The sequence below is a fragment of the Cryptomeria japonica genome, chromosome 4 (assembly GCF_030272615.1).
Source record: "Cryptomeria japonica chromosome 4, Sugi_1.0, whole genome shotgun sequence".
Classification (NCBI taxonomy): Eukaryota; Viridiplantae; Streptophyta; class Pinopsida; order Cupressales; family Cupressaceae; genus Cryptomeria; species Cryptomeria japonica.
The window spans coordinates 206,230,642-206,254,029 of NC_081408.1; positions in this window are offsets into that span (position 1 = coordinate 206,230,642).

The following is a 23,388-nucleotide window of genomic DNA, read 5'->3' on the forward strand; positions in this document are numbered from 1 at the left end:
TTGCGGTCACTACAAGGGCATTTCTACCTATCATTTCACCTTTCTAAACCATTTTAGGCATGATAGGTGTATTTCAATTCTTTTTTATTTCCTTTCATCCTTCTGCAATAGTGTTAATGCGCACCTAAAAAAATGGAACTCCCATGTTCGTCATCAAGAGTTAATTCTTTTTATTATAGAAAATGCTAAATCCCTTGAGATTAAGCCACCCCCCTCGACCTATAAAAATAACAATATCCACTATGCCTAGAATGTCCATTGGCACTATATTGATGAATTCATACTCTAAATCTTCTGATGAAGATGCTTTCCACCTTGGTACCTGCAAATTAAAGACATCTACTAAGGGAAAGGGGTATGATTCTAACAAGAAATCCTTTGACAAGGGATACTTTGATTATGTCCCTTTTGATAAGTTTATCATAGATTCCCTAAGCATTGGCTTTTCCAAAAGGGGTAAGGACCCTATGCTCCTGTGCTTTGTTGGTAATTACAAGAATTTTTAATTGGGCTCTACTTCCTATGTAAAAAGAAAATCCCCACAGGAGACCTCTCAAGAAAACAATGCTACCAAGAAAAATTAAAAGAAAATGTAGATAGTTGTACTCCTCTAAGTCTTGATGAAGATAAAAAAATTCAGACTTCCATGTTGAAATCCTAGTTGAAGTGGATAAGAGTGCCCTTATGGGTAACAAAATGGGTTCCTCAATGGTGGATACAGGGGCTGTTAGATAGTTCAGATAACCGGAAGACAACTGAGAGGGGGGGGGGGGTGAACCAATTGTCACAGATTACTGGAAGCATTAGCAATTCAAACTTTAATACTAGAACCCAAAACAATAATACTGGAATGGTACTTAATCCAATTAATAATAAACAATATTCACATAATAAAATCCATCCACACAACACCAATATTTGTACGTGGAAAACCCGGTAAAGGGAAAAACCAAGGTGGGAAGCCTAACCAGAGGCAGATAATACTTTTGCAGTAAGTATGTGAATTACAATGAAGGGGCATGCACTTGCAGGAAGGCCAATAGCCTAGAGCACACTGCTTATAATAAAAGGAGTCTCATTGACTACATATAAATCCAGACTACAATCCAAAGAAGTGTTGAACTACAAAAGATACCGGAGGACTAAATCCTCTTATACAAACCCAATTCGATCTCCAATGATCGACCAACTCTTCTGCTTGAGTGATTATACATTATTTTCATATTACATTCCTTGACCATGACCTCTTACAGTAACCATGATGATCTACAATGAGATGTTACATCTTATTTATACAAACCCTCGACCATAAACAAATAGGCTGGCTACAAAACAATAAACCAATTACATAATTACAAACCATGTCATCCTTAGACCAAAATAAATAATATCCAACACATAAGACATCCCAAAAATACAACAATAGGTCCTATCCACATGTTACATTAATGTCGGTCCATAACCTAGATCAATAGGGACCAAGTATAGGTCCACACGCTTCACTAATTATCTCCACAATGCCAAGTCTCAAACATGATCACCAACAACATCCTCAAACTCGATCAGAAGATGCACCAACACCAATTATGCAATGCATCAAAGATCTCTATCAAAAGCTCTGCAAGTGAAACCCTCACTAGAACTAGAAACCAATCTTCTAAGTAAGCAGGATAGCATCCAATCACTAGACCAAAACCAAATGACAAAATATAAGTATGAGTATCATGAACAAGCCAATTCCATCACTAGATTATACCGGAGTCTAACACATCATGCCAGATCCAAGTTAACCAGAAACCACTCAACCTACTAGGACCAGAAGGGTGTCGGTAAAGCATCTAAACGTCTAGTGTTGACATCAGTGACAAAACATCAATGCAACACATAATCAATTCCACCAAATGGCCAATAGTATCCTCCTTTGGCATTGATTTAAACATTAGATGTGAAAAACATCTAGGTACCATGAAATACCAAACAAGTCTCCCCCTATGGAAGACAATGAACAATCTCCCTCATATAGCTCTGAATATCAATGACTGTCCTCCATTGAATAATATCTCTGTAAAATCTCTAAATTTATTTTTTACATCACTGTCTCTCCCCCTTTGACATCAATTCCAGAAAGCTGACAAAAATATCAAAGCAAAAGCATAAGCCTCTAAATCTCAAAGATGACTACTCTCCCTGAGCAGTAGCATCCCACATCAGTGCTAGAATGAATAGTATCTCTAATAATACATGTCAAACTAATGCCAAAACGCATCAATCAAGTCTTTGTCAGAGGGGCAGAAACCCTCAATCTGTCTCTCAGGTACTCAAATGATTCCTTGGATAAAGGTTTAGTGAAAAAATCTGCAATCTGTTCTTTAGTGTTCACATAAACCAGTTTAAGTTCATTTGCTTCCACCTTCTCCTTCAAAAAGTTATACTTGATTGATATGTTCTTTGTCTTAGAATGAAATACCAGATTCTTTGATATATCAATAGCAGCAGAGTTATCATAGTGAATAACTACCAGTGCATCATAATCCACCTTTATATCTTTCCATTTGCTTCATCCATAAAACTTGTGCACAATTAGTAGCAACAACAACATACTTAGCTTCAGCAGTAGATAAAGAAGTACACGATTGTTTCTTGTTGATCCATGAAACCAACTTCTTTCCAAGAAAGAAACCTCTACCGAAAGTACTTTTCCAGTCATCAACATCTCTAGCCCAATCAACATCTGTATATGCACATAAAGTAAAGTTATCATTCTTAGTGTACCATTAGACACATTTTGATGTACCTTACAAGTATCTAAAAATCCTTTTCACCGCCATCTCATGATTTTCTCTAGGATCACTCTGAAATATTGAAACAATACAAACAACATCCATAATATTAGGCCTAGTCTAAGTCAAATAAAGTAGACCTCCAAGCATAGATTTGTATCTTGTAGGATTTACCAGTGCAGAAACATCTTTCCTTGTCAATTTCTCACTTGTAACCATAGGTGTACTTACCGGTTTAGAATGTCCCATTCCAAATTTTTTCAACAATTCCTTAGCATATTTAGTTTGATAGATAAAAAATATGTTTGTCAGTCAGAGTAATTTGCAAACCTAAAAAAAAATCATCTCACCAATCATAGACATCTCAAATTATTTCTCCATATTCTTAGAAAATTCTATGCATAGTTTATCTTAACCTCCAAATTAATGTCATCAACAAATACTTCAATAATTAGTATATCATCATCAGTGATTTTATAATATAAATTACTGTCAACACGGTCCTTAGTAAAACCAAGCTTCAAAATGTATTTATCCAACCTTACATACCAAGCTCTAGGTGTTTGTTTCAATCCATATAAAGCTTTCCTTAATCTGCAAACCATAACAGTATCATCTAATAGTGAAAAACCACCAGGTTGCTCAATATAAACTTCGTCATCAAGATCCCCATTCAAGAATGCACATTTAGCATCCATCTCATAAACCTTGTAGTTTTTATAAGCAGCATAAGCAAGAAATTATCTTACAGCTTCAATCCTAGCTACCAGTGCAAAAGTTTCTCCATAATCAATTCCTTCCTTCTGAGAATATCCTTTACAAACTAGTCTTGCCTTATTCCTTATAACTTGACCATCCTCATTCAATTTATTCCTATAAACCCATTTAGTTCCAATGACATTTTTGTTTTTAGGCGAGGAACCAAAGTCAATGTGTTATTTTTCTCAATCTGATCTAATTCTTCTTCCACATCTTTTGACCAAAATTCATCTTTACATGCCTCAATTACTGATATCTATTCAACTTGTGAAATTAAACATACCTCATTAGTTGCGAGTCTTCTTCTTTTCATTACTCCATTGCTCTTATCCCCAATTATTTGACCTTTAGAATGATTCAATCTCACATACCTAGGAGTCTCCTGACTCTCTGTTCCTCTTCCCTATTCCTCAGTTACTGTAGAATTCTCTAATGTTGCCGGAATAACTAGTTCAACTCTCTGTTCCAGTAAAGTTGCTACCGGTTCAGATATAATCATTTCCACTACTGATTACTTCTCATAAACTCTGATTTGACTTTTTCTCAGCTCATCTACTTTGGTACTAGCACTCTCTACAATTCTCTGTAATCTCTTGTTAAAACATCTATATTATTTGATTTCATTAGAATAACCAATAAATATGCCTTCATCACTTCTAGGATCAAATTTCCCAATAGAATCATCTCTCCTGATATAACATTTACTACCAAAAATTCTAAAATACTTAACTGTAAGTATATTGCCAAACCATAATTCATAAGGTGTTTTACCAGTTTCGCCTTTGATATGTACTATGTTGAATGTATAAACCACTGTACTAAATGCTTCTCTCCAGTAGATATGAGTTACATTTTCTTCCATTGTCGTTGTTCTAGCAACATCCAAGATAGTTATGTTTTTCCTTTGCATAGCTCCATTCTGTTGAGGTGTCCAGGGAGTAGAAAATTGTCTTCTTATACCATTCTTGTCACAAAAATCAGTATGAATAAGATCAAGAACATCATTTGATTTATCTTGTATACTCCTAAAGGAGGTTCTGACCTATTTACCCATTTGACATTCTTTACATAATGGATTATAGGGCTTTATAATCTTAGCTATATCTCTAAAAACCTTAGTTGAATTGATTTTCACAAAGCAAACAAAATTCACATGGCACAACCTTTTATGCCATAACCAACTCTCATCAATCTATGTAATCAAACATGTCTTCTCACTAGAGTTCAAATGAAATATATTACCTTTTATCTGTGTACCAGTTTCAATCTCCAAGCCAAATCTATTAATGATTTTGCATTTTCCATCCTTGAGCTGTTGTTGAAATCCCTTATCTACCAATTGTTCTACACTCAAAAGATTATGCCTCAAACCTTCAACATAATAAACATTGTAAGTATTGTTCTTACCATCCAATGATATATTTCCTTTTCCTTTAATAATACATTCCTTGTCATCTCCAAATATAACTAGTCCAGCATCAAATTCTTGCAAAGACAAAAAGTTACCTTTATCTCTAGTCATATGATGTGAACAACCACTATCAATTATCCATTCATCCTTGTCCTCAATTTTAGTAGTAAGTGCCTTTTCCTCAGGTATATTCTCTTTTAGTGCCGGATCATCTTCCTTGATAGCCAAGAATACTCATTCTTTCCCATTGTTGGATCCACTAGCAGAGTCTTTTGCCAGTTCATCATCTGAATCAGTAATGCCTTCCTCATCCCCTATGTAGCATGATTTGTCTCTATATTTCTTGAATCTATACTTGTTTTGATATCTAGGGTTAGGCTTAAATGATATTTTAACTCTTTCTTCAAATCTTAAATTCCTTTCAGGACATCTAGATGCAAAATGACCAATCTTATTACATGCAAAATTTTTAAAAGGTTCCTTTCCTTCATACTTACTTCCTACCAGCTTTTTTGGTATTCTTCTAGAAAATAGTGCTTCATGTTTCTCAAACTCATCATCTTCTCTCTTCATATCTTCTAGTTCATTTGCATATAAAGCTTTCTAGTCTTCCTTGTTGGTTGTAGATGTAGATGCATGAAAAAAAGGTTCACTCTTCATAGCTCCAGAAGATCCAAATTCCTCAAGCTCAAAAGTAGATTGTTTCCCAACCAAATTATCTTTGTTTATAAATGTATTAGCCATTGTTCTCAACTCATTAACAATAGTAGCCTTCATTTTGTATTTGGTGGTAGGGCTCTCAAGACTTTAGAAATAATTTCATCTTCACTCATAGTTTTGCCACAATATTGAATTCCCATAATAATCTTATTTACCCTTTCCATGAATGCAGTAATCCTTTCATCTTCTTCCATCTTCAGGTTTTCATATCTCATCCAGTAACCATCAAGTTTAGCAATCTTCACTATAGGGTCACCCTCATTAAGAGTCTACAACTTATCCCATATAGCCTTTCCATATGATTTGTCTATTAATCCCATTATTTGTTGATCAGAAAGTGCACACAAGAGGGATTCTCTTTCTCTACAATCATTCTCAAGCTCCTTGTCTAGGTTTGCTGGAGGAGGATTTCCAGATCCCGGATTAAAGGGTGTGACACCATTCTGTGTGATCTCCCAAATCTCCTTGCCAAGACATCTCGGATGAGTCTCCATCTGAATCTTCCATATTTATAAATTGATCCTTCAAGCCTCGATATATCCCTTCAAAAGATAGCTCCAGAAAAATTGGATGAACTTGAATTGTTAGTCTCCATAGGATCTTCCTCAAGTGGTTAAGCTTTATGTAGAGAGGACGAAAGCTTTGATACCAATTGTTAGACAGTTCAGATAACCAATCAATTGTCACAGATTATCGGAAGCATTAGCAATTTAAACTTTAATACTGGAACCCAAAACAATAATACCGAAATAGCAGTTAATCCAATTAAGCATAAACAATAATCACAGAATAAGTCATCCATACAACACAAAGATTTGTACGTGAAAAACCATGGTCGGAAGCCTACCTAGAGTCAGATAATACTTTTGCCGTAAGTATGTGAATTACAATGAAGGGTCCTGCAATTGCAAGAAGGCCAACAACCCAGAGCACACTGCTCATCACAAAAGGAGCCTCACTGACTACATATAAATCTAGACTACAATTCAGGGAAGTGTTGAACTACAAAAGATAGCATCTCCTATGCCAGAGTGCAGTTTCGATTAAGCTCAATACCGGAGGACTAAATCCTCTTATACAAACCCAATTCGATCTCCAATGATTGACAAACTCCTCTTCCTGAGTGATATTACATTATTTTCACATTACATTCCTTGACGAGGACCTCTTACAATAACCATGATGATCTACAATGAATTCTTACATATTATTTATACAAACCTTCAACCATAAACAATCATGTTGGCTACCAAACAATAAACCAATTACATAATTACAAACCATGTCGGCCTTAGACCAAAACAAATAATATCCAACACATAAGACATCCTAAAAATACAACAATAGGTCCTATCCACACGTTACATTAATGTCGATCTATAACCTAGATCAACCGGGACCAAGTATAGGTCCACACGCTTCATAAATGATCTCGAAAATGCCAAGTCTCAAGCTTGATAACCAACAACATCCTGAAACTCCATTAGAAGCCGCACCAACACCAATTATGCAATGCATTAAAGATCTCCATCAAAAGCTCTGTCGGTGAAACCCTCATCGGAACCAAAAACCAATCCTCTAAGTAAGCAGGATAGCATCCAATCACTAGACCAACCGACCAAATATGAGTATGGGAATCATGAACAAGCCAATTCCATCACCAGATTATACTGGAGTCTACCGGATCATTCTGTACCCAAGTTAACTAGAAACCATTCAACCTACCAGGACCAAAAGGGTGTTGGTAAAGCATCCAAACAACTAGTATTGACATCAATGATAAAACATTAATGCAACACATAATTAATTCTAGTAAATGGCCAAGAGGGGATAGGGATAAAGTGGTGACGGATGTCATGGATGGATAAACCAATTTCTTCAAATGGGTGATTGCGGAGATTTTAGGGTTGAAATGCAAGATCAATTATCTTATTGCTAGATAGAGAACTTTCAACACCCCATCCTTGGATAATATGAAAATCCTACTAGACCTCAACAAGAAGATGATAGCGAATTTTAAGGCCATGAAGATTGATCATGAAAATAATTATGAACCTAGAGGTGGCTTTGGATAAGTTTAATGAGAAGCTAAGTGTTGTTATTGCAGTTAGTAGAACAACCATGACTAATAGCACAAAGGGTCTTCAGAGATTTAATGAGAAAGCTCAATCCCTCAATGTCTCAAAAGCTACTCATGACTCCCCTTCCATCTTGGTATATGGAAAGGGAAAGGACAAGGTTTCTATTTAGGAAGGTGATACCTAGGCCAATCAGGGACTATCATCTTGCACATGCAGCAAGGATAAATGTAAGTAGGTGAATTCCAATGATATGGAGGATCTTACTAAGATTAATTTAGGATTTTTATTGATAAAAATGTTAAGACTTTTCAAGTGTTGAACAATATTGTATAATCTCTAGTGTTTTGGAGCCTTTTATTATTATTTTGTTTCTATTGGCCTGCCATGGCTTGGCATCTATTTTGTCCTTGGTGACCAATTTTTCTGTATGGGTTTTGGGTCCTAGTAATACTTGTTTTACTCTAATAAAAACAAAAACCACTAATTTTACATGTCATACCACCATATTTAAATAAGGATGTAACTAATAGATCTAGGCTTAATCCCAATGGAAAAGTCTAAAATTTTTATTAGGTTCACTTGGTTTGTTTGCACCTCTTTCTAAGTTGAACTGTTAAAATGTTGAAAATAAGGGTAAATTGGTGATTATTAAAGTGATTATACAGAAACAATGAGATACAGTCATCATACAAAGATACCAACTTAGATCTGAGTAAAATAAGATGTCACAAATTTTTCCCAGAAGTTAGCCTGATTTTTTAGACCAGGAAGTATCAATTTGCCATGATCCTCCAAATTTCTCATTGTTGAAAGGTGAACTTGTTTGTCTGTATAAAAATTGTTGGGAATAGGGATTTGCCTAAGCCAAAGCTGATTTATAAATTAATCTTGAATTAAATAATGCAAATGTTAAAATAAATGTTGAATAGATATACCTCACATCATCAACTCTTGATGATGATGCTTTTCTATTTGAATGCAATCACAAATGTTGTATGAAATGGCATGAGAAATTCAAAAACCTAATCACACACACATGCTTTCACAAAAATTGGCGTGACTTCGCTCCACAACAGTTGATGATGAGTATGAATCTTTGAATATCTTTGAAAACGCTTGATGAATGCTTCACGAATGCAAGAATACTTAGATTACGAAGATTTTTATATAGAGACTTAGATTGGTTAGATGAAATTAGGTTGATAAAATACTTTTATATAAGGGGTTCTAGGTAATTAGCAATTAGGTTGATGTCCAATGGTCATGTGGAGCAATGAGGATCAAATCTTATTGATGAGATATAGCCCCGAACCCATTTCAAATTGGGGCCTGATTAAGTGATACCATGGTGTTTTTAGGCAACATGGTCTAGACTAGGGCATTCAATTAGGACAAAAAAATACAAAAATAGAGTGGGTATCCCATGGTAGGACCCACAAAAGGTTCTTCATGGCCTCAAAGCTAGAGAATAGGAACAAACGAACCCAGAAAGTTGATGAGCATAGGACACACTAAAGTAGGGGCATGAACATGAGGTGTAAATTGGCCCACTGACAATTTACAATAGTACACATTTATTATCAACATGATCAAACAATTTTAAATTGAATGAAAATGAAGTAGGTTAATAAATGGTCTTGAAATTAACCTATAGTTACAAAAAAAATATTCTTTTATGCCATGAATTTTTATAGTTATTACAACAAATTTTGGCAATTATTACATCAAATTTTGGCACCTTTATCTCTTAGGACTCTTAAGAGACTTTGTTAAAATTGTGTATCTTGGATGGATTTGGAAACCTTAAGAATGATGAAATCCCTCCAAAATAATTTATCCACCTACCTAGATGGGTTGACACCACATATTCACTCCCACAAGGTGTAAAATAAAAAGTATGGTTATTGGCATCCTTATAATGAACCCAAATGAGGTATTTTTTAATAATGCAATCATTAGACCAAAATAGTCAAATGGTTTGGAGTTTTTTTAAATTGAGATAAGATATTTAGATAGAACACCATTCACCTATAGGTGTGAAAAAAATATTCATGTGTCACATATTCTAAACATTTTTGTATTAAAGTTTGATATGTTTTCTCTTAGGTTTGTTAAGGGAGTTTACATAAGCTACATATCCTAGAAAGATTAGAACACCTAGAAAGAAAAATAAGGACACTACTTTGTTCACTAATACACCAATTGTTTATGAATTAATTGGTTTGGTTGCATGATTTGTAGAATAAAAAATATGTTGACATTGTTGGATGAATTGATTATGTGTTGCATTGATGTTTCGTCACTGATGTCAACACTAGTTGTTATGGTTGGTTACCAGTAGATAGGTTTTGGTTACTAGTAGATGGTCTAGTTTTACCAACAAAAGAGACTATCTGTTGGACACTTCCGAAATGTTTGGATCTATGGAATGTGATTGGTTACATGTGGTATGTTCTTCTGGAGCATGTCTTGGTCAGATGGTATTGACTTGGTAATCAAATGCTATCATACACTCTGCTTCTACATGGATTTTAGGATGCTGGAGATGTTCTTTGATCGTGCTTCAACTGCTTGAAGACATTTCTTTGGTGTGGTGGACCCAGAATAGGTCCGGTACCTATCTAGATTATGGACCGGTACCATGTTAACATGTACTCTACATGTTACTGAGATGTTTTAGGATATTTTATGGATTGGTTGTTGTTGTTTTGGTCTTCAGCCTACATGGTATATCATTATAATATAAATTTATGTAATGATCTTATTGTAATATCTTTTAAGTGGCTAACCTAATTGGTTTAGGCCTTAGGGTTGGTATAAAATGATGTAAGATCTCATTGTAAAAAGAAAGTGTCATGGTCTTGGAATGCAATATCATATTGGAAGGAGATTTGGTCGATCATAGGTGATCGAATTAGGATTAAGGAAGAGGTCAAAGGCCTCTCATATTGAGATTAACCAGGATTGTAATCAGACATGTTAGATGTTATCTTTAGTAGTTCATTATTCTGGATTGGTTTCCATTTATCTTGAGATGGTTGTAGCCTCTCTATAGTCACTAAGACTCTTTTGTAATGAGTAGTATGCTATAGACAGTGCACCTTCCTACATGTGCAGGCCCCTCATTGTATCACATACTTTCTTCAAAAGTATCATCTGACTATGGGTAGGCTTCCCACCATGGTTTTTCTCTTTCTGGGTTTTCCATGTACAAATCATGGTGTTATGTGTTATGGTTGCTTTGCATTGATTATCTGTTTAATTGTTAAGTTGTATTGTTTATCAGAATCTGTTTCTACTTTACCGATACTTAATTTGGTTAAAGGTTAGTAAGTGGATTAAATGTTATAATCTGTTGACAACTAATTCACCCCAACCCCCCCCCTCTCAATTGTTCACCAGTTATCCTAACAAAATATGCCTATTCACACCTTTACACTAATAGTAAATGAAGAATTTTTAACAAGACATTCGCTATTAGCATGCCCAATAGTTTAGAGTTTATTAAAATTGAGATAGGTTTTTGTAGGTAGAGCTATCATCCACTTGTTGGTGTAAATAAAATATTTCTAGGTTTCACTATTATTGAGAATTTTTGTGGCAAAGTTTGACCCTTTTTTCTTTTTAGTTTTCTTAAGAGACTTAATAGAAACTATTTAGCATAAAAGGATTAAGATAGTTGGAAAATTTAATGATATCTCCAATAGGTTCATTCCATCACCCGTGACTCCAAAATATGAATTTTAGCACCCTTACATTAAATACAAATGAGGCATTTTACAATAGTGTTTGTTTCATCAATATAGTCAAATGTTTTGGCATTGTTAGAATATGAGATATAATATTGTAGATAGACTTGAAATTCATGTGTAGGTGTGAATTGAAATTTTATAGATGCCATGAATTTAAAGAATTGCTATGTCAAATTTTGGTACTTTTTTTCTCTTGGGTCTATTAAAATACATTTCTAGAACTATGTAGCCTAAAATTATTGGGATAGCTAGGGAGTAAAATGTTACCTCCAATAGCATTCACGTACCCACACTTATGATCTACCACTATTGGTTTGGTCCATGATGTACAAAATAAAAAATGACTATTGACATCCATAGAATAAACATAAATGATGCATTTTGTAAGAATGAATTCAATAATGACATGCTCAAATAGTTTGGAGTTAATATAAATTAAGATACATTCTTATAGATGGACACAAAATCCAGGTATAAGTATTAAAAAAATATTCTTAGGTGCTACAAATTCTCTGAATCACTACATTAATGTTTAGTACCTTCTTAGGGCTCTGAAGATACTTTGTCAAAATTGTGTAGCTTAGAAGGATCAAGACACCTGAGGAATAAATGAGGTGTCCAATATAATTTACCAGATTACTTATATACATGTTGACACCTTTATTTTAGTCTCATAAGGCGTAGAACAAAAAATATGTTAATTCCCACCCTTACATTTAATGCAAACAAGAATTTTTTAAGAAAGTATTCATCATTGGCACAAACAAATGGTTTGGACTTGATGAAAATTGGGATAGATTATTGTAGACATACCAAATATCAACTTGTAGGTTTTAATGAGACATTCTTGTTTTCCATTGATATTTAGAATTGTTGTATCAAAGTTTGGACTTTTCAAATGCTCTTAGGGCTCTTAAATAACTTTGCCATAACCATGTAACCTAGAAGAATCATTGAACCAAATGAATAAAATGAGGGCTTAAAATATTATTCAACCACCTATCCCAATATGTTGGAACCATCAATTTGGTCCTATAAGGTCTAGAATAAAATACTATTTGCATCTTGTAGTGACCCTTCACAATGCAATCCTAATTTTGCTGAATTGAAGACCCTTTTCTTTTAAGTCTTGTTGAGTCACATTACTAGAATCCTTCTTGTTTGTATGCCCATAGTTGTTAAATGGAACTCATGGTTCTAGTTGATGAAATGTAACTTCATCCCTTTTTATTTTGGTGTCACAATTATTGCTTTGGCACATGTTGTCTTTTGTTGCATATCACTTCTTTTCATACCATTCCCAATTTTTTTCAATTTATCCTTTGTCATATTTTTCCTATTATATTTTTCACTTGTTGCATGTGTCACTTCTCACTTTTGTTGTTTTCTTCAGTACATTACATTTACTTTTCTAGTCCCATTTGGTTGTGTCTATACCCTCCTCTTGTTGACTTAGCATTTTGTTACATTTATCTTGGGAATAATTTTTCATGTTTCCATTGCTCAATTCATGAATATTTATACTATAAGTCTAAGTTTAAGTTTGTTTTATTAAGACAACAAAAATTATATTCATAACTCCAAATTTCAACTATTACATGAAAATATGACTCCAACCTCATGTTACTTCAAATATGAAGGATTGAACTCATTATATTTTAATAATATGTATTTTCAAATTTATGACTTGAAGTCTAAATATGAAAAATATAACAATGATTTAAAGTTTAAATGCAAAAAGTATAACTAATAAATGTTGCACTGTACATTTTAAAATTTGTGATGCAAATCTTTTTAATGGATATATAGAATACATACAACATTCAAATATAACATATGCAATATCAATATTGCAAAGTAGATCATTAATTAAGGAAATGGCAATTCAAACTGCCAAAGAAAATAGAACTAGATTTACTACAGTCAAAAGACTAGTCAAGACACAACTACTTAGATCCATATTTAGGAATGAAATGATAGCTAGATCAATTAGGATTGGGTGGTGAAACAGTTTCGTAGGTGGAAATCCTCAGCTATGAATTAAGGAACCCCAAACTCTGATAGATAAATATTTAAAGATTTTAGTTGCACTCTCAATCTGTATTTAACACTCGGCATGATTTGAATTCTAAATAAATAAATAAACTCCACAAACCAATTTGTTAACCATAAGAAAACTAGTGGTAAAATAAATAGTATTTTCATCTATAGAATATTGGGGAACTAACGGAACTTCTGAGTTTCAATCGTTTATCAAATTTGACACTGCTGAAAATTGGCGAATGTACTGAAAATTCGCAATACATCCATCTTTTCTTCTTTCATTCTGAATTGCTTTCTTACATATAGTGTTGCTCAAGCATTTTGGCAGTAGAAAAGAAAGAGTTGTGTGGCTTTTTACCATATAGAAATCTTTTACTTTTGTTTCATGGAAAGCTCCAGAGGACAGGAGAATAAGACCTCAATGGCTGACGTACTTGACCAAAGCTCTTGTCCTGTTTGGCAGACTATCCTGAGAATGTCTCATGGTAGTTTATGTTTGAGCAGTTGTAGAATTCATCTTCCTCAGATCCAACAGGTACTCACTGATTATTTGGTTAGGTTTTTAACGTTTGTATTATCGTACTTAAACTTTTCTGCATTCCAACACACAAATACTTCGAAGTTTTACAATGAAAAAGGAATCGGATATGAAACTCACGTTTCCTTCTCCCTGTCGGGAATTCTGAAAACATGAGATTAATGGTTGACCTGTATAATCACTGTCTGCAAATGGTCAGCTGCCATCTCACGTTCTATCTTTTAAATATTTATTTTCTCTCGCTAAAAGTAGAGTATTTGACCGGCCTGCTCCTGCTTTTCAACAATTTTCATGTGCGTTTATTTTTCCTTTCCAATATTGTTTGCGATGGGGATTTTATATTGATTTAAACTCTCCTTTGTTCAGCGCTATGGATTATGTACTTTGTTGAGTGCTATTCGATTCTGTATTGTAAGAGGTTATTTTTCATTTTTCTAAGGAGGGTGTAGATGGGTCTAGGAGCTTTCTCATTTTCTTTTTTTAAAAAGGTTATTGGAGTAGGGATGGAACTATGATATAAGATTAGCACAAAGTTTGATAATTTATTTGGTTGATAATCAGAATAGATATCTTGAAAAAAGTTAGGTTCATTTTGTTGTCATTAATTCAAAAAGATCATTATGGATGATATGGTCCATTTTCTAGAGTATGCTTTGATAATGTCACCATTAATTTAGAGGTCATTAGGTATAATGTGAACCATTTTCTAGAGTATGTTTTGACATGCAAATTTATCTCTATATGAGCTACACTACCTTTCCTTAAGAATTGGGGAAATGGTTTTATCTATATGGTTTCCTCACATTACTGTTTGGAATTTATATTTTCAAGGGGAATTCTTACTTTCATAATCATGTTGGTTTGTTTGTCAAATTCCAACATGTGGGGTTTGATTCAACTAAGGAGCATTCATCTATGATTTGAGTATAAATGCACATTCTTCATCTAGTGGAATTTTAGAGATAAAATATTTTGCATCTTATTGTACTGATTCTTGGAAAACTATGAGCCAACATCATCAAAAGTTGGAGACAAAGGTACATTTATATGCTCATATTCATGTGAAAATTGATCTTATTAATCTTTCATCTAAGTCTATATAGATTAGATAAGGTAGGATGCATTGAATTCATCACTCTAATAATGAGGTTCTTCTTTGTACTACTTATAAAATTCCTTAGAGAAATTATCCAATGACCCCTTGAGATGTCCTTCATTTGTCACCTAAGATCTCTAAATATAAAAACTATTCTAAAAGGAAAAATTCTAAATCCTTATATAAGAAAGACTCTATTTGATTATACCTATGCAATATAATGAACAAAAGAATGGGATTGACTAGATGAAAAATTTGGCAAAGTAGTATTCTAATAATATATTTCATTTTTAAAAGAATTTTTGAGATATTGATTAAAATTTGATGGAGAGAACTTTAGATAATAAAGATTTTGCCCCTTTTATATTGACATACTCCCTACATATGAAGTTCAAATTACTTCAAAAGTGATAGCTCATTCTCAATCTATCTGTTCCATAGAAGTTGAAGTGGGAATCTTGGAGTTAGATTAAATGATGATATTCCAACTTGAATAATTGTTACATTTATAAAATCTACAAATTATGTGATGCTAGAAGTTCATATGGATGATGCTAAGGATAATTTTGAAAGAAAAAATTATGCAAGAGTATACTTTAAAATAATCTGAAATGAATGGTATTGATATGATCTCCAAGGTGGTTAATAAAAGTTATAAAGAGAAACTAAAAATGATATAGGAAACATTGGCTAGATCTAAGGTCATTTATACTTTAGATTCTCACTTCTATATTCCTCAAAAATGATATTTTTCTCATTGAATCATAAGGCTATTTTGGTAGTTGTCCTAATCAAAGTATCGTTTGAGAAATTATTTGTATTCCTACACCTGATATTGTCTTCCATCAAGAGGAAAGATTCCATTAAGAAGATGTTCGTTATTTTTTTTTTTTTGCTAGAATGGTATTTATTGTTCCTGTGTTAAGTCATAAGGTTTTACAAGAGGTTGAGCTCTCTTTGGGACATTTTTTACATCCTTCATATATTTTGTTAGCAAGTAATTTTTCAATATATTTAGTTGGTACTTGTTGTGAATAATCATTGTCTATTTTCTCTTATAATATTTCTTCTCATTTAAATCTTTAAGAAAATATCCTGTTGTGATTACATATTTGACTTTTTAAGTCTTTGTTTAGTATTTATTTCTAGGGAGCTTCACTTGGAATATTAATGTCGGCCAATCTATTGCAGAGAAACTTGGGTGATTGAATTGGCTAAAATAGTCTTGACACTTCTTCTAAGATAATATATATTTTCTTTAATCTCGTTGATTTCAAATCTAGTCATCAAATTCTATCTTCAAATAATAGATGTGATCTAGATGCTATTTATGAGTGGTTGAATTTTTTTTTACTATCTAATAATTTGATTGAGGATAATTGGATTACTTTATTTAAAATTATATACAAAGTTTATATCACTAGACCATTACCATCGCTCTTTATCGTTATTCCATCAAACAAAATTAGTCATTCAAGTTCTAGTTAATGTCACTATAAGATAAATCTTTATATGAAAATATTGTGGCACAGTGGATTTTAAGAAATGTTTCCTTTGATAACGCTATGATTTTTTTTTAATGTCTTTACTATATAATGTTTAGAATTTAAAAAGTTAAATAAATATAGTTTGGAAAACATCAGCTCAAAAAATCGTCTTTGTCTGAAAACCTCCATGAAAGAGAGCTTCACGAGAGGATTTGCTAGAAGTAGAAATCAATAATTATTTTTTCATTACTTATTCGTTCCATAACTGAATTAAATACAAGATAAATATAACTTATATAACCACTTGTGAGAGATGTGAGTTCTCTTTGCCTAATAATATTAATAGGTAAGTTGTCTATAACCTTTCTTCTTTATTTATTTAATGTGATCATGTTGTTGTTAGACTAAATTGTTATTTACTTTTGCTTATCTTTTACTTAAGTAGCCTTTGCATATTTCTTAAATGCATTGGTAGCTGGTTGGCTTGTTAGGATGTTGCACCGACCCTCTACCTACTCTTGCACCTCATTGGTGGTCTCATCTCACCTTTACCTTTATAAGCAAGGTTGTTGTACATTTGTACTCACTTCAATACATTTTCTTCTTTGATAGAATAGCATCATATAGGTTGCTTCTCTCTTGTGTGAAGGTGGTACGGAGATTGCATTCATAGGTTGGATCGAAACATCAACATGGTATGAAAGCCCCTCTCTGCTACTTCCTTCGAATTTTTGAGAGTTTTCACCATTTTTGTTTATTATGTCGGGGGTCACCCTTTCCACATATTACCTACTTTTAGCGGTTTCAATGTTCCAATGGGTGCAATTATGGGCATTTGAATTCCTTGACTGTGGTTGTTTAATAGAGCGGTCTGCACTACTCAATTTGGCCTCACTCCTGAACTGCAGATCTTTGGTGGACAGTTTGGTTGGCCCTTCAATTGTCATCATGGCATCCACCCTCCTTTGACCGTGAGGTACATAATCAAGCTGTGATAGGCCAAGTAGTTGCTTTATTGGAGAGAGCCCATTTCTTGTTTGGTCGACGTTTTCCTCGCGGTAAGATCTAGTTTTTCCCGACAATCAGGACTATTGTATTCACCAGCATTTTTGTGTATCTTGCACAGAAGATTAATTTCTTTGATTTGCACGGCATCGGCTCCTTGAGAGTGATTGGGACAATCACATCGGCCATTATCTCCTTTCATCAAACATTTTTTTGTCTAAACGCTTCTCTTATTCGGTGTGTGGGACAGCTTTATATATTAGTATTTGAACGTATCATCCTTGGCCATGTTTGGTGCATTAGTATTTGCTTGTCAGATTGTTGTGTGAGACCATTTTTTGGTGGAGCTAGAACGACAATTTTTGTGTAGATTCGTGCTTTGCTTTGGTTGGCTGCGTAAACTTTGTTAGCATCCATTTTTGTTTGAGTTTGGAGGCTCATATCGGCCAATCGATCCTCTCTCCATGGTCGTTTCATGGTTTGATCTAGAGTTTATTGGCAGATCGATCTCTATAGAGGAAGGATTCATTTATTTACATCGGTAGATCTGATCGATTGCTTGGAGTTCTTCAATCGTAGGCGGTTGCTCCTTAAATCGGCCTCTCATGATTGGATTCAACGTTTTCTGCTTTTCTTGGCTTTGGTGATTGAGCTCATCTGCTCTTTAGGGTTCCCTAATTGTGAAAACATTGTTGGGCCCAATTTATGTTGGGTGAAGTCTGAGGGACTTCCTCCCACATCATCCTACAGAGAGATGTTGCATTAGCTTGTTACTATTGTGATGTAGTTTAGTGTGTTGTCTCTTTGACCCTGCGACTGTCGAAATGGTGCAAACTTTATTTCCTGCACATGTACCCGGTGTGCCAGGTTCCTCAGATCGTGGCGTGGCGTTCAATATAGTGTGTGGCCGTTACAATGCTTGGCCTGTTGTTTTGTGGCATATGGTGTATCAGGAGGCCCTCGATTTTTACCATTGTTGGTATGTAGCGTGTGGACTTTCCTGGAGGGTTTTTCCATTTTGCCTTGAAGATGTCAGATTGTGTCTGTGTATGGGGTGTGGCGGAAGAAGCCGCCACCGAACCCTGCCACTGTATCACTTTCTATACTCGAAGGGGCGATTTTTTTCTCCATCACATGGTGACCACACCTTTGTCCTCGGGTGGTAAAGGAGGGGTGGGCCATTTTCTTAATCTTTGGGTTCTAATTGGTGGTTTTCCTTCGAATGGTCATAATTTGGGCATTCATCGTTCATTTTTTGAAAAAAATGTATCATCGAAAAAAGTGGTTTCGTTTTCTTTGTCTTCGTGTAGGTATTTTTCATTTTTATTTTATCCTTTCTATAATTTGAGTATCTTTTATAAGCACTTATTTTTGTAGCTATATTGAGATATAGTGTCATATTCATGTATTTTGGGATTTTTGTGCCAATATTGTACCATGATATTGTACTTGCACTACGTTATAAAGTGCCATTGGAGATTGTGTAGCACATTTGTTGTTTGCCAATTTTACAGCTTTGTCAAGTGAGTGTCCCTCCATGGCAATACTAGGATCTTCAAGATTTTGCCTCATGTGTGTCTAGTTTTGGTGCACCCTCTTTTTTTCAGATGTAGGTACTCTTTCAGCCGTCTTGGATGATGTATCTAAAATCCTTCATGTATTGCTTGGTGACACAGTTTTAGTGAATCTGTCATGGTTCTCCCTAGTCAACATTATGGGGTATCATACTATTCGTGCTAATTCTTCCTTGGTTTCACATGGAGTGCGTTGAGACACTCTTACATTAGTTTTTGGTGGAGGCTATCTTACTCGATTGATCATAGTTCTTTAGACCATTGCACCTGCATTTTCAACATGAATTGGTTGAATAGCAATGAGGAGATCACACATGCAACTTCATTGGTTAAGTAGTGCCATTGGGGTCACTCGTGCAAATTCATGTGTCATTTGTATTTTTGGTTAATAGATATTTTTTGTAATTATTTCTATTTGATCATTGTTTGAGTAATGTCATTTGGGCCACTCATTTAGATTGTTTTCTTCTTGATCCTGGTCATCACGTTCTTAGAAGAGGTTGTTTAGTTATAGCACCATATCAATCTTCTTTCAATAGTTGCCTACAACATCTTTGTGCTTCTCTAATGTTCTTCACGTTCTTGTTTTGTGTTTTGGAGTCTTCTTTTTCCTTTATGTTCTCTCTTTTGGAGAGAATCTTTCTCCCACAAGTTTTTTCTGCATTTCTCCATTTGTGAGAGATTTGATTATGTTGGATTGTAGTTGCACATGGGTACCTAATATGATGATGTGGATGGGACCCACAATTCATCTCATATTGCAAGTTGTACTCCCTACGATTCACTTAACCGATGTGTTGGAATAAATTTGTACTTACTCTTGCTTAAGTTTCACTTATGTAGGCTTTGCATATTTCCTAAGTGCATTGGTAGTTGTCACTGGGTTGTTGGGTTTTTGGACCTACCCTCTACCTAGCCTCATGCCTCATTGGTGCTCTCATCTCGCCTTTCCCTTGATAAGAAAGGTTATTATACATTTGTACTCAACTCAATACATTATTCTCTTTTGTGGAATAGAATCTCAAAGGTTGCTTCTCTCTTGCGTGTGAAGGTGATGTACAGATTGGGCTCCTAGGCTAGGCACCAACACCTACAACTGTATAGGAGGAACAAGCTATTTTGGATTGCATTCCTTTCATAGTTTCTATCTAAAAAAAAATTATATTCTCATGGAACTATTAGTCTTGTTTAATTGGACAAAGGATATTTACTAACGAAGAAAGGTCAGGCTCCTAGTAACAATGGTATCATTATTTATTATTTTCAATAATTTTGGCATATCCTAAGGGATGATTTCTTGCAATTTGTATGTTGTTCTTAAAATAATAAATAGATTAATAAAGCTATTAATTCTATTATTTTTATTTCACTTCTAAAAAGGTTGAGGTGGGTCATTATGTTTTATCACTCTAGTACTCTATGTAATGGCACTTGAAATATCACTACCAAACTCATTTCTAATCATCTAAAATAAATTCTAAATTGTTTCATATCACCTATGTAAGGGGCATTGTTATTGAGGTGTAAGGGGCATTGTTATTGGATGCTCATATTTTTTATGGTGTGATTATTTCATTATAAGCTATTCATTATTGTTGCAAGGTATGTTCCCTTGGTCTTCTTGTATTGTGCAGTGCAACGCTTGGGTTTGTGACATGGCTTAACCGCCTCCTATGGATTCTATAAGTCTAGTCATTGTATCAGGCATTAACAGGTCAATATTTTTGTGCAATGACAATCATACTTGTAACAAGTGGTATCAGAGTTGGGTCACGGGTTCAAACCCCTCACTTCCACTGGGAGGGGGATTGTTGCAAGGTGTCCACCCTTGGTCTCCTTGAGTTGTGTAGTGCAGCGCTTGGGTTTATGACATGGCTTAATCGCTTCCTATGGATTCTATAAGTCTATTGGTTGTATCGAGCATTGACAGGTCGACCTTTTGGTGCAACAACAACCGTAATTGTAATAATTATGTGTTGTTCTAAGGAATTTCTTTTCTAGAATTTTAAATGTGGTGACTATGCTATTTTTCAGACTGATTCATGGCAACTTGATTAACTATTTCTCTCTACCTTATTGCTACTTCATGCCCCTATCACTTCCACAAGAATATGCTTCTAAAGCATAAGGGGCGTGATCCAACTTAGCAAAAAAAGTTAAAGACATGAAAAACAAATCATCAAAAGATTATCATTGGAATTCAAAAGTTGGAGGAAAATGGAGGTCATAGAACTATCAAGCTCTGCACAACCAAATATATCTTTGGAGCACAACTTTCAGAGAATTAATATTATTTAGTAATTTTTTTTCGGTTTCTTTTTTATTTGTAAAAGTAAAAGATTGATTGTGGTTATGTTTGTACGTTAATAATTGATTAGAAACATTCAATTTTAAAATTCATAAAGAAACATTAAATAATGTGACAATTTATAAAGCATTTGATAATATATAAGTTGATATATATCTTTTGATCTAATTTTTTTGGTATTAGGCACCTCAATCAAATAATTGCTAACATGCCTGCATTATTAATACCCAATATGTAAAACATGAGAGAATAGATTTATGTTCTTAACTTACAAGAGCATACTAACATTTTTGGCAAAATGTTGACTATCTAAAATTTTGAAAGAAGATAGCGAATTAAAGAACATACCTATTACATTCTCTTTATTACATTCTCTTTAATACATAATTTACATGTAAATTGTGCATTAGGAAAGAAGACTCAAAAGATAGACATGAATCAATAATTATTATAACAATATGTAATAATTGGATTCTTTTATTTTACTTCTACCCATTATTTTGAAGCCTAGGACTAAAAATCACTATATTGGTTCTTAAAAATAGACTAAAAATATTGGTAAAGATTAATCTCTAAACAAAATGGCACTCTAAAAAAACCCCAGATCTACAAAACACAATATTTTTTAATCAGATTTCTTGTTGTTTAACAACAATGGAGATGTATAACATGAAGATTTAATTCCTACAAATTTTGTCAAAATCAATTGTGTTTTGCTATTTTTGGAAACTATACAAGTCATTTTGTGTGTAGTTTAGCTACGTCAATTTTTTTTTTATCTTTTGAGTTATAAGAAATAATTAATTATAAAATGATTATTTTAGATACCTATTATAATATAATCTATTTTTTTTATTTTAATATTAATATAGCTCAAAACATATACATCATATCCATTCCGAGGATGTAATCAAACTAGTGTCCTAGAGTTGCTATCTAAAGTATCAATTTTTACATATATTTCAAAAATGGCCATAGCCCTATGCCAGATCACTTAGCTTTACATCAAGTACAATATGTAAGAGGTTTTGTACAATAAAATTGCATCTTGTGTTAGTATACATATAGAAAAAATAACACTAGTCAATGAGCACCTAAAACAATCTCCCCAATCCTAGGAAAAGGATCATCTACATCTTCAATCTTGAGTCTTGGCATATACTATTCCATTGCATCAATCTCCTTTGGGTGTAACATATCCATGTGTTTCTTGAAGTATTGAATAGGTTGGATATTTGCCTTGCAAATCTGAAGAGTACCCTCCCGGACTAGAATCATGAACCTACCTTTTGAGATTTCCAAAACAGCAGAAACCTAAGACATAATGAAAAAATGTGTGAGTTTAATATTAAACCTAGTAAGCCTCCTCCTCTTGGTTTGAAATACCTCTCCATTTCTTTCTTTCCATAGAAACCACAGGTTTTCACAAGAAAATACATACCAAAACCGGTTCAACCTAAGATCAAAAGACACCACAAACCCAACAAGGATTTCACTCCAAGAAGGACCAGGGTGATGGTTCTAGACAATAGGAGAGCCAATAAAGATGGACCACACACCACGGGAAAAATCACATTCAAAAAATGAATGCTCAAAAGACTCTTGCACATTACACACTGCACACCTAATAGGTTTAGGACCTAGAGCAGATTAAAAAAAACCAACAACTAACTTTTTTAGAAGTAAAAGCCATCTAAAACAAGATTTCTTAGGATCAATGGGGGAGTGCCAAAAAAAATCAAAAACAAACTGCCACCTAGACTTAGGCCAATCAAGACCCCAACATTGATTGACTCGAGTGAAGATAGAGTAATCATCCTTCAACATCATGTAG